This window comes from Amphiura filiformis, chromosome 10, assembly GCF_039555335.1.
Source record: "Amphiura filiformis chromosome 10, Afil_fr2py, whole genome shotgun sequence".
Classification (NCBI taxonomy): domain Eukaryota; kingdom Metazoa; phylum Echinodermata; class Ophiuroidea; order Amphilepidida; family Amphiuridae; genus Amphiura; species Amphiura filiformis.
Genome location: NC_092637.1, coordinates 61,941,765 through 61,953,462, shown reverse-complemented (window position 1 = coordinate 61,953,462; position 11,698 = coordinate 61,941,765).

The following is an 11,698-nucleotide window of genomic DNA, read 5'->3' as shown; positions in this document are numbered from 1 at the left end:
TCTTCTTTGCCTATTCCAGGCTAGATTATGCTCAAAACATTCCAGAATTCATCGCACACATTGATGCCATAAAACTGACCCAGAACTATGGCAGAGCTTCACCAACTGCGAGTTTGCAGTTAATACCAGCAACCATATTCCATTCACACGAACTGGTGTTAATAAGGCGATGGAACACCTCAAAATATCAACGAAAGGTCATCTCGAGAGAGCGTCAATCTGGAAGAAGTAATAAGGATGCATTCTTTTATTTCTTCTTTACCAGGGACACTTAATCAGTTGAAAACACAATTAATCATCTGTTTTTCCTTGAGGCCCAGGAATTTCAAGACTTGCAAAGAGCTTGCAACATCATTCGTCACACTCATTGACTCAAAGGCTTAGGGATATTGTCAACTCATCTTGACCATCTGACCTTGGGGTGGTGGAGCCTAGACAGCAAGCTACTGACGGTTCTTTCTCAGGTTGCTCCAGATCCCGTCTGCAGCTCATCAGGTGTAACTGTGAGAATTCAAAGTGTTCGAGAAGGTGCCCATGCATAGGAAACAATGTGATTTGTACCAAATTTGCAAGTGTGGTGGGGAAGGTGACAGCTGTATGAACATTACACCACCAATGATTGGCGAAGAACTAGAAAATCTTGAAGCAATGACAATTAGAAACAATTAATCAATAACGTTAATACCCCCTGATACATTCATTGCATTACATACCATTTCAAAAATACTCTTTTCTCAGGAGGCGCAAATCTCACTGCGCATACAATAACATGATAAATACAATTCAAAGAACATAATAATGAAAAGCAAACAAATAAACAAAGAGATGCGGTTTGAACATACTTGTTACAAATTGGAAGTAAGGTGGACGTGTTAACGGCAATGGGTAGATCGTTCCAATCACCATTAGAAAACGTTAAGAGGACATCTCCCATTCACCCGTGTGTGGTGAATAGGCTACGTAATAATCACACACTCAATGGTATCTAGCTAAATGCACGTATCCACTCCTTTCTAAAGCCGTATTTTGCTAAAAAAATGTATTTAGGCCAAAATATCACAATTATTAATATTGATCATGTTGATTTGAATATGTTATCTTTATATTACATGCAAAAAAATTAAAAAAATTAAAAAACCGAGACAGGTACCTGATTTAATTTCAACCAAGCATTTCACTTTTTCGTAGTGAGTGTGGATGTGCATGACGGCGTGTTGCCATTCATAATACAGTTCATTATTTTATAAAATATGAAACTCACTCGATAGTTTCGACCATAAGGTATATATATTCTAGCCAAATTTAGACACCATCCGGTTATTTTCCCTATAGTTACCATGCAATATTCATAAATATTGGTCATGATGTCCATATTTGGCATTTGGCAAATACACAAATATTATACACAAGTGCGCTAGAAATTCCCATACACGGGAAACAGGTAGCTCCTCTTTTGATGTTTCTGGGTATGGCAAGTGTGGCCTTCAGCACGTAAAATTGGGAAAGCTATTAGCATAACAAAGGGTTAGTTCTTGATACACTGTGGAGCAAGGAAAGCGGTTATTTGCATAGTGAATACACTATCAAACCACGGCGAGATGTAAATTGGACGATGATGTCAGAGCTCATTAAAGTTTGTCACTCGGCGTATTGCAACATGTTGTAATGCGTGAAGCAGATACAGGGAAAGTTCTGATGCGAGTAAAAAGTGTTCCAATCATAAATACATTGTTGTTATTGGAATCCTCATATGCCAAAACATATGGTTAGCCATCAAAAGCATCTTCATATGTCAATTGGTTCAAAAGTTAAGGCATTTTACGTAAAAAAAGCCTAAAATATGGCGGCCATCTTGGATTTTTACCAATTTTGAGTATTTTAATGCTCTTATTTTGTTTCCAATGAATCGTTGACACCTTTATTATGAGTTGAGATGAAATATATTAATTATTGTATGAATTATTTGAATGAATAGTTATGGTTAATTGGACATTTTTGAAAAAAATTGGCGGCCATTTTGAAATTCAAAATGGAGGTTCTAAATGTTAATGAAAAAACTGGCAACCATTTTTTTCTTAATCAGTGGAGTTTCTAGATGTGTTTAAACATGGTTGCCAAGAATCTACCCAAAAATTTGACAAAGATGAAAAATATCACGTAAGCCAATAGACTATAAGTATTACTAGCAATACTGCTGTAATTGTTGTTAAAGAAATGAAAGATACTTAGAGGCCAATCATATTAAGAAAAATGAATGGTTAACCCGCCACTAATTGCAACAGAATCCATTTAGTCACCATACGTTTTAGAAATGCATATTTAATAACACATTTAAAGTCCCCAACAATCCAAGTAGTGGAACAGTGCCTAATTTGCATAAATCCAAAATGACCGCTGTTTCTTTTTTTTTTCTTTTTTTTTCTTCAATTATGTTGGGGTGAAATGTTAATGTATAGAAAATGTATAGTTTGACCAGTATCCGACATATAGTTCTTGAGTTATAGGCAAAAAGGTCAAATTTTGGGCCCACAGGCATTTACAATTGAAATATGGTCCAATTTTAATCTAACTGGTCTCAAATTGTGCCTTTGGCAAACATGATAAAAGTTGCATTGTTTTGGATGTTTTGTTACATAGGTCAAGGTCAACATGGCTCAATGGGATTTGATCTTCTTTGCCATATTAGCAAGGTAACAAACCAACTGAGATATAGCAAACTATTCTTTTTATTAAATGCTTTTGCAAGCGGAGCAATATGAGACCATTTTTAAAGAAATCAGAGATTTTTTCACTTTTTGCTCCCCTGCGCAGTTCAAATTTTGACATTTGACCTTTTCCCCTATAACTCAAGAAATATACATCGAAGATAGGTCAGACTATACTTTTTCTGAATCCTTATGACAAGAACAATACATGGGTATAGTTTTTAGCCAGATTTCACCCCTGCATAATCGGCTATTTTGGATTAATGCAAATTGGGCACTGTTCCACAGCTTGGATTTTTGGGGACTTTTGATATGTTTTTGTGTCAGTGTTTGGGAGATGGACGCATGCGAAATGGATTATGTTGCAATTAATGGTGAGTAATTTTTTATTTGACTAGCCTATTAGGCAAAACACAGAGTTGTCTCAAGACCCCGCGCGTATAGCTTTTAAAATAAGATTTAGCGCGTACATAGCGCAACGCGCTAGTGCATTTTTTTCTGGCGAGTCTGGGACAGCCTGACATTTGTATCATTAATATGGCGGTCTGACATTCGTGACATTAATCAACACAAAATCTGTGGATCGGCAAATTGTATCGCAAAGCTCGTCTCTAAACATGCGAGTAGTCTTTAGCCACCCGCACAATCTGCTATGGATGCCGGCCATCATGCAGTTATTGTTAACTACATGTATGCACACAACACAGGGGCACTCACAATAGGCAATTGAACCCTACTGGTAGCGCTGTATCGTAGCTATTGGGGATGAACTAGTTAGTATCATATATCAAAAAGTATAAAAGCTATGATTTTAGTACTTTCTCTATGTTTCAATTACTTATTCTTTTCCAAATATCTGAATCTTCAACCCGGTACAAGCTTTAATAACGGAACATACATTTTTATTAAAAGAAAATCCTACCATCTATCCAAACTCGCCGTGTTATTCCAATGCACATTTTACTTCACCGGGCAGCCATTTTATGATCGTATTTTGAAGATTGGTGTCATAAAACCGTCATAGGTACAAAAGTTAGTACTTTCTGTCAATCAATTATGGCTTATTCTCTACATGTCAATCTTTAAATAATTGGCATAGTCCTTATAATAACGGTGGTCCGCCTTGATGAGTAAATGACAGCAAACAGCTGCAAACCAGTGAAAAATATCCCAAAACTCGGTCAGTGTGGTTCCGTTCGTACATGTCAATAGAGTCATTATCGATTGGATTAGTCGTCCGTAGCGGACAATTCGGTCGTTCATTGGATCAATATTATCAGGTGGTAATAAATTTGCATTGGACAATAGATTACTATATAATGGTTTAGTACTGCATATATCGGTTTAATCTTCAATAAGCGGGTTTATGGCTGGAAAGGTCACAGTGATTTCGCCGTGGACGTAAGTGCACTATGCTACAAACATACTGTATATATACAGCTAGGAGACTAGCATGCTACCACAAGCTGCTTCTAGCCTGGCGTGAGATAAGGGAACTTTTATTAATTAGGGAAAGAGAGCGAAAATTACGTCACTATTCTCGAACATGTATCTATTAGTTCTAGACAATAGGCGCCATATTGCAGGAGGGTTAGCGTTTATAAATTAGAAAATTTTGAAAATCCCATAGGAAAATTGCCAAAAAATCCCCCATCGGACCCCCCCCACCACCACCACCATGGTCCCCCACCCCTAGGATGAATCATGCTACGCCACTGACTGTCACTCTCGCGTTGTGATACCGGTAGGTAAACATATTAATTTGTTACAATGTTCCCAATTCCCAATTACAAATATAAATAAAAATACTTTACAAACTATTCTTTGGTAAATCTATCCAATATGACGGTGACTTTGAGATAATGTGTACATGTTATACATTTTATTTAGTCTTTTTGAATAGTGTTTTGTGTTATGATGATGCCATATTATAACATTTTGATACAAAATAGATTAGCATTTCTTTGCCATAAAATGTTAGTTTTTACTGTCAGATATATCCCCTTTTATTTTTGAGCCGAACAACTATGGCAAAGCAAAGAAAATTGGAATTTACTACCAGCGCATATGTCGCCAATACGTACCACTCCTTCGGTCACGTTATGGTACGACCCTTTGTTGTGTAGATCACCGTCCCGCACGCCGTGTACGTACTGTGTGTTATGAACATCGTGTATGCGTTCGACTAATAATTCCATCGTAATAATAAAACGCCTAGTGTCTTGATTTTTGCAGGGTATATTGGTTTAATAAAGTACAATATAATCGTGTAAAAAATGAATTTTAAAAAATCGGTGAGGGCGTCCTCCTCAGCAAATGTTATAATATGGCTTTAACTATACGCTGCAGTTACGTAATAATTGGATTAACTACCATAGCAATAGGTGAATACAGTTTTTTGAATATCGCCCCGCAATACAAACAGGCTGTTCGCATGATGTGCAGTTAACATTCATATTATTCTTTTGTACATATGTTGCTTCAGTTTTTACACAAAACCTGCCCACCTTATTTTAAAAAAAGGTAATCAGACTTCCTCAGCATGTGCAATACATTTGCATTAAAATCAAATTGTTTTTTGACGCATTTTAAAAGCACTTGGTCGATATAGCGTATGCTGCATAATAATTTTTTGTATAAATTGGGTCGGTCGGTGGAGTACAACCAAACAACTTTTTTGGCCTAATCATATACAGGAAATTGCTCCAAACTTTACAATCATGGGAGAAAGTGCAGTTGTTAGAAGGAAGAAGAAGCCGGACAACGTAGAGAAAAGCACAACTCAGAACTTAGGAATTTCGATATATGGCATGAACAAGTACAACAATACATTATTTGGCGGTTTTTTTAAAGTCCCGGCTGTTGTATTCTATTTGAAAATATTGTTTCCATTTTGTTATATTTTAAATGTGAAAATACTTCATCTTGTTGCCTGTGTATTAAATACATTACTTGCTAATAATGTGGATCACGGTGATATGAATATTAAAAATAAAAGTAAGTTTAGACGCTTTAGATACCGAGTCAAACTTGTTAAATTGAAGTCAAGCGTGGATTTACACTGACTCTATGTTGACGAGAACAATAGACTACGAAAGCTGGGCCTATGAAGGGATTTCCCCGCTGATCTCCCTCGGTCGGTTCTTTTATACTGTTTGTCGCTGCGTCAAGCGGTATGACGTCTCAGTCAATGCCACCAAGTCTGGATTGTGTCTGTTTGTCTGTTTGTCTGCACTATTGCATGTTGTCAACACCCATAGTAGTTATCACATAGAATATAGGGACCCTTATCCAGGGAGGAGTCCTAAAAGACTGAATGGGTATAATTGTGTCCATTGAGTTCCGAAAATTTGCCGTATTTCTGTATACCTACTTTCACCCAAATGAGATAAATAAGGGTCCGTTCAATATTTTAAGGGGGTCCGATTTTTTAGGGTCTTGAGGTGTAAATCTGAATTTCTAACTTTTTGAAAAGTTTTAAACAGAGAAAATATCAAAACTAACAACATATACCGGCGTTTGTGACAGACTAGAGAATTCCCATACCAAAATAAAAGGTATCGGGCTATTCCAGTTGAAATCCATACACCCCTAGCAAGACATGGCCTTAACCATCAACACAGGGAGTGTGAATTTCAAATGGGAATACCTGAATGGGCAAAACCTGTACAATTGATCACTTCACGGATGATAAACTCCTTAAATACAATAAAGCAACAATAACTTTATGCATGTATTGTTAGCAACATAAAAATCATGTTGATATTAGCTGGCTGGGACAAGTACAAGAATAATCGGCCATGTAAATTCCAGTGTCATATATGGATAAATATTGAAGTATGACTTTATTTGGTAGAAAAATTATATACCTAAATTGATTGTAATGATAATTGAAATGAACGTGGAATCAGTTTGCATTTCTTGAGTATTTGATGACATGTTTCTTCAAACATTGCCAAGAACAGCCTTACAATTTATAATATTGCCATCCATCTTATTATCCGTAATGACCCAGAAAACACAACAAAATGTGTTCCAAAAGGCCTTACATCCACCTCTGGCTGAAATTGAGTTATTTATAGTAAGTCATTGCTATGAGAATAACAATAAGATAAGATAAGATAAGATACAAAGAAACTAATAAAGCATATTTCATAATATAAGGTATCCAATTTACATCAAATTACATGTGAAAGCCCACCTCCGGCTGAAATTGAGTTATTGACATAAACATTTAAAGAACACAAATTTTTGTGGTTATTTGACCTTCATGCCGCCTTTCCTTTCGGAGATACAGTATCGTATATTGGTATAGGTTTGGGCTATGAATCCATATGTTGTTGGTTCGAACCCGGGTCGATCTTTAGAATTTGAGATCTAATATATTTCGTTTCTTTTTGTTGAGTGAAGTAAGATTGGCTCTCCAACGCAACGCAACGCTATTAAGCATCCGTTAGGTACGAGGAGGCACCGCTCTGGAGCGCTTGTTATGTACCTAATCAGTGCACCTGATATTTACAAATGCACTTTATAAATACGCACGTGACCACCTCCGCGCTGCCATAACAGCTTGTAGACCGTAAGTCTCGAAGTGACATAACGGGTGGTCTTCCTATACATTCGAATGCAAATGCGGAACAACATGAGACTTTTGTGCAGCAAAACTGTCTATTTTGTTCAACTTTGTGATTATTATTGTAAACGTTTCCGTCGGTTAATATTTTTCAGTCGTCAAATACTTTCAAAATGCTGTTTTTGATAACATACTACAAATTCGGAATCCCCTCATGTGTAATAATTTTGCTATTCAATTAATACTTAAATAATGATGGTATTTATCTACATAGTTCATATTCTTTTCTGTATAGTGGTCAATACATGAGGATTTGGTTACGTTTGCTGGTCTTGGTGTGTCTTGCCCATGTGTCACGTGCGTATTTATAAAGTAGTCCTGTGTATATATACCGAAACTCTTACTGTTTATAATGAGACGTACAAATTATATACCAACTAACATTACCGCACATTTAATTGCAATGGCCCCGAGGGCACACGGGTAATGTATAAATAGCCCATTCAACAGTATGATCATGGCGTCGAACATGTAGCTCTATTTTCATAACTCTTGGAAGGGAGAAGCTTTCCGAATGTCCTGCGCCCATAGTACGCATCATGAAGAATCTGCTACTTCCGGTAATACAGCACACAATTTATCATCGTGTGTTTATAGTGCAAATATTTCGCCCAAAGTAGTTCGGTTGAGAAAAATATTGATGTGCGGTACATAAAAATACGGCTAGTGTTTATAGTGAGCAAGTTTCCGGATAAATTCTGACTGGATAGAAATTATACCGCAATGTACCGCACATCTGCTCCCACTATAAACACGCTGATAGAGTAATATGACCAAATGTTCGGTGATTTGAAGCACCACACGTGTACTACTTGGCAGCCCTATATTATTTCGATGCTAAACTAATTTTACGAGTCAACCTCAACTTATCGCGAATTTAAGATCGTAAAATTTAGACACTTCGTTTGTCTAGATGAGCCCGGACCCTCTCACCTCAAAACCGAAACGAAAATACATTTCCTACAACTTTTCAGCAAAAGACTAGAATAAACATGCCAGGCTAACACCTCAAAATAACAACAAGAGCGTGTTTATAGTGGATGTATACGGAAAGATTATACTGCAATATCCATTGTTTTCGCTAAATAACGGATAATCTGGCTCACAGTAAAACACGCTCTAAGATTCGAAACCGAAAACAGAAACCAGAAAAGATAAGATAAAATAAAAGGCTCTATAGCGGTATTCGGCATTTTAGACTGGTAAATAGTTCTATTTTGGAATAATCACGTCCCAGCCGTCCTGCTTGCGTAAAAGTTGGCAACCAGCTTATTTTTATTAATTTGGGTATGCTGAACTAAAATATGGTGTCTGTCAAGTAGTAGACCGTTGCCCTCAAAATACCATAAGAATTAATTTGATTACAATAACACCAAACCCAGCAAACACAAAACGTTTTCGACATCATTCGCAAAAGGTTATAAGAGGTTGTCAGAAAACGTTTAAATGTCGGGTTATATAAAGGGTATATTAAGAGTATGAACGTTTTTATAACCTTAAAAATCATTTTTTGATAATCTACTGCTCATCAAACAAAAATGTTTTATAGAAAACGTTTACATGTCGGGTTATATAAAGAGTATAGAAACGTTTTTATAACATTCCAAAAACATTTTTGAAAACTTGATACAAAACATTCTAAACAAAATGTTTTGCGAAAAATGTTTGCCCACAATATTTTCAATAACATTTTAAAAACGTTTTCATGACCTTTCTATAACCCGACATTTAAATGTTATTAAAAGGTTTTGAAAAAAAAAACATTTTAAGAACATTTCTGTGTTTGCTGGGTTCAAATATTTTAACATAATATAAACATAATGTAAAGTATTGACACAATATTTGGAAAAAATGTTTGTAAAAATAGTTTACAATAACATTTTTTGAAAACATTTAAAAAATATTGTTGTAGTGTGTTTTCATACAAAACGTTTTAAAACGTTATCATGACCTTTATATAACCCGACATTTTAATGTTATTAAAACGTTTTACCTAAACCAAAAGCCAAAATATAACTTATTTAAAACGTTTTTAAAACGTTTTTGTGTTTGCTGGGAATATATCAAATAATCATGCCTGTGCATGAAACCGCTCAGAACAAATAATCTCAGATGTAGATGCTTAAACAAATTTCCAAAATCTTTTGAGGAGTTATGTTAATACTGTCTTAGGGATCCTTTTTGGCTAAATTTTATTTTTATGATTTCCTTAATAAAATCAAAATGCATCCATTAACAAAACAAACAAAAACCTTGCAGTTGCATTTCATATTCATGTATCTAGATACACCCCACATAGCACCCAAGTGGGCTCTGTTTAAGTGTAAATTTCTTTTAGTATTGCGTTTCGGAATTACTGGTTTGTCTCACGAATGCGCTACGTTGATCCACAAGTTCTGTTTCAGCACACTTTACTGGTTGTCGCTGACCACAACGGGCCACGTCATTCCATAAACCATTAAACAACAACACTGGAACTTGTAGCTACGAAGCACACACTCTAGACATTCCACAATAGACCTTAGCAGCCAGGATCAGCTCAGTCCCAGAGTTTCTTACAGGTTACGAGTCAATTAGCAGTGAGTTCCTTGTCCAGGGGGATTTCAAGCTAACTCAATTTTTACACGAGAGCGTACTAACCACCACTGGGGTTCGAACCCGCAACCTATCGCACCATAGTCGAACCCCGAGTCGAACGCCTTATCGATTGAGCCAACTTGACTGCTTAGATTAAACACCATGCGAGAATACCGACGTAAATGAATACATACATAGTATTACCTGTAATCCGTAGTCCATACATTGTGACGGCAATGTAGGCTATAGACCCGTCCTATAATAAGTTATAACCGACGACGATGAAACAAGCAGCAATGTAGGCTATTGACCCGTCCTATAAGTTATAACCGACGACGACGAAACAAACAGCAATGCAAGTTATACCCGTCTCACAAGTTTCAACCGCCTCGTTACAACCGTTGAAAGAAAGTAAAATGTTACACATATTTTCCGCTTTTTGCGCAAATCATTGGTATGTAAAGTGTTCACTTAAATAGTAAAAAACTGCCAAGTTTACAAAATCCGGGGAATAATAGTTATAAATAGACAATGTTTAGAGCTTCTCAACCATGAACTCAATGAATGAGTCTGAGTCTATTCATACAATTTGCGTTACTTTTTGCACGTAGGCTATAGGCATTCTTATCACAACTTTCTGCACGTTTAAACAAATCTTGGCGATTGTGATTATTATTTCCAACGCACTGAAGGGTCTATTGTTCTATTGTGTCCGATTTGAGCGCTGACATTATTGGAAAATGTTGCCAATCAATATTCATGAGAGCGTACATTTAACGTCCAGTTATCGAAATTGGGTGACTTGCGATTGGCAGGTGTGAAATATATCTGACTGGGTGTTTTAATTACGTAACGTATAAAGGTTTTGGCATCATTAAATGGCTGCCTAGTGCTGTTATATGCTTTGATTCTATAATAATTATTATTATTTTCTTTATTCACTTTCTTTTCCTTTCTCTGCACTTATTCTTTCTTATGCACACACTTGAGCAGTGGCGTAGATTTCTTTTTGACATGCGTGGTGGATTGTTTTAAAGTACCCAGTACAGCGAACCTTATGGTACAAATGCGCGCGAAAATTTTAGCATAGGCCTATTGAAACTAAACTGGTGAAATATGGGACAAAAGTGGAATAAATTCGCCGAAGCGCTAAAAAATGGCATTTTGTGGCGATAAAATGGCCAAATATGAGGTTAATTTCGACAGAAACCAATACACAGGCGTCCCCCGGCAAAATATTGGGGGATTTATCCCCCACCCCCGAATCTACGCCTAGAGCCCTATGACTTCATCGCTCTCCTTCTCCCTCTCTCTCCTTCTCCCCCTCATCCTTCCTTTTTTTCTTCCTCCCCTCCCCTACAATCTCGATCACCCATCCTCTTCTCTTTTCATCTCTCGACCCCTCCTCCACTACCTCAATTGGACATGGCTTTTAAAATGGATATTCGTGATATTAAGAAATCCATTTGATTTTATTGAACAGGCCTGTAACCATGAAAACTTTAACATGATAGCTGCGAAGTAGTTAATTATACAAAATGACAGATAGACCTATATACCTGGCAGCAATGACACGTTGTTACGGGTAATCGATCAGCAACTATTTAATTTATTTAAATGAGGCCCCTAAATTAAGGGAGGTGTAATGAGCGTGAACCTGGTTTGGATTCCAGAGGGAGTGTGCCTGTAACAGACACAGCCACCAGAAAAGAACCAGCTCAGATCGCGCGCCAAATAAGTTTGCAGTTCAGAAATTTCATTTTTTTTTTCTCAAAAAAAAAAA